The sequence below is a fragment of the Pongo abelii genome, chromosome 1 (genome assembly GCF_028885655.2).
Source record: "Pongo abelii isolate AG06213 chromosome 1, NHGRI_mPonAbe1-v2.0_pri, whole genome shotgun sequence".
Taxonomy (NCBI): domain Eukaryota; kingdom Metazoa; phylum Chordata; class Mammalia; order Primates; family Hominidae; genus Pongo; species Pongo abelii.
In genome coordinates, this window is record NC_071985.2 from 217,060,898 (window position 1) to 217,063,056 (window position 2,159).

The 2,159-nt window shown below is 44.2% G+C and overlaps 1 non-coding gene across 1 annotated transcript; it reads left to right on the top strand.

Annotated features, from left to right (window-relative positions):
* Positions 1 to 1,488: 1,488 nt before the first annotated feature.
* On the top strand, positions 1,489 to 1,559 carry TRNAG-CCC (transfer RNA glycine (anticodon CCC)). Its single transcript has one exon. It is a non-coding gene; the product is annotated as a tRNA-Gly (tRNA).
* The last annotated feature ends 600 nt before the right edge of the window (positions 1,560 to 2,159 follow it).

Sequence of the window (2,159 nt, forward strand, 5' to 3'; positions counted from 1 at the left end):
CTCTACCAAGGGGAAATTTCTGCACACAGTAGTGTTATACTCTTTTTGCCTTCCACCTTTTCCCTTTGCCCAGGGAGGCCAGATGATTGTCAGAACAGGACTTGGGACTTCCTGGGTGCCTCGCCCCCTTCCTCCATGAAATAAATAATAGCTGACACCCAGCAAGTGGGATTGGGAGGCAGGGACGCTTTCATTTTCTTTTTCATATACTTTTATGCATTTGCTTGGTTGGTTTTGGCAAGATTTTCTCACCGGAAATGGAGGTTTGTTGGATTGAAAATAAAAAGTAATCAGCCATGTTTTACATTCAACATTTATTGAACCCCTGCTGATAAAGCACTTGCCAGCTTCAATGGGGCTGCTAGAGATGAGAGTACACAATCCCTGACTTAGAGATATCTTGTCCCAACTAAAGCCTAGGTTATCTGAAGGGGAGATTATCAATGGCAAATGCAGGCTCCTCCTGTGGAAAGAAATTCTGCTTCCTGGAGCTGGTGGTCTCTTCTCCCACCAGTTCAAAGAAGCTTCTCTCGCACTGTGGATCTGCCCTCCCTGCCCCAAAAGATGGCAGCCTGGACTTAGCTTGGCTTCTCAGCTAGAGAAGAAGCATGATTCCATGTCACAGCTCCTGTCTTTGAAAAAGTCATAATGACTCCCAGACCCAACACGTGGGGAAAACTCTGGATTTTTCTTCTCAGTTGAATGTTTCCAGGGAAAATTGAGGAAAGAAATCTCTCTAGTATTTAAACTTCACCAAAAGACTAATATGTTAATATTTTGATCGTCAATATTTCCTTAAAGTAGTCTACTCCTTACATAGCTAATACATCAAAGCATATTAACTCAGGAAATGGGATCCTCCCAAACAATGAAACATTGACGGCAAGCGCTCTTCAGCTTTTCATATCGCATATCCTTCAAATGCTTCATACGTCTTCAAGCAGACAAATAATAGTATTATAATGATTACGAGACCGATCATTACTCTTTTGCCAAAAACACCAGCGACAAAAGACTAACTTAGTGGACCAAGCTTTGTTTCTTCATTATTTCTACCTTGCTTCTGTCCTTTTCTTTCCTCTTTCTTCTAATTGTGCTTTGCTTTTTATTTCCTCCCTGGATTTGAACTTTACTTACCTAAACTACCAGTTAGGTTACCTTCTCAGAACCTCTAAGGTAGCAGTTTGAGGTTGACGATGGAAGATTTAGGATTAGAAAAAAGAAACATGAATGAATTTCTGATGTTTTATTATAGGGGTTTGTAATGCAGGTAGAAAGAAAGACCTTTTTCAGAGTTAAGAGTTTGATCCGACAAATGAGCTATTTTGATATTTATAACGTTGTCTAGTAAAAGTTTCCTATAAAAACATATTTGGTTTGGATGTCTTTGTTAGCTTTTAGTCGACTCTTGAAAAACCCGCTTGGAACAGTTTCTAAGTCTTTGTGGATACTCTTTTCTCTTATCCTCCAGGCTGTTACCACGGAGAGGCATTGGTGGTTCAGTGGTAGAATTCTCGCCTCCCACGCGAGAGACCCGGGTTCAATTCCCGGCCAATGCAAGTGGGTGTTTTTCAGTTCCCTATGGCTCTTTACCTGTGTTTTACGCTGAAAATTATACTGCATAACCTAATAGTGCATTTAGGGACTTGGCCACCAGAAGGTAAAGTGAGGGCAACACTCAAGAAAAAGCGGCGGGAGACAAACCCAGGACCCCGTGCAGTTGTTACACTCAAACAGCTTAGCAAGATGGCAAGCATGAAGTGTTTCTGGCGAGTCACTGCAGTTTTGATACTGATACCTGTTACTTTCGTCTATTCACTGGAAGGATCCCTGCAAACCCGAAGAACCATCAGGTTCCTGATTCGCGTGCTGGACCTTGGGCTTACCGTTGAGCCCCTATGGAGAGGATCAAGAAATGACGCTCTTGGAAGGAGAGAAGCTGCAGGCAGGACAGTCACCTCAGAGGTCCAAGAGGCGTCAGCGGCCCAAAGAAAGGGGAGGTGTGTGGGCAAGAATCTGCGTGGAGATGAGGGGAGCGGCGGAGACTAGTCCTTGCGCAGAGGTGGCCGGTGGACCCTCAGGGATGTACCCCAGACACTGTGAACCGAATTTGCTAACATCGTCAGCGACCGCGGCCTCCGCGTGTTTTGTGGGCCCAT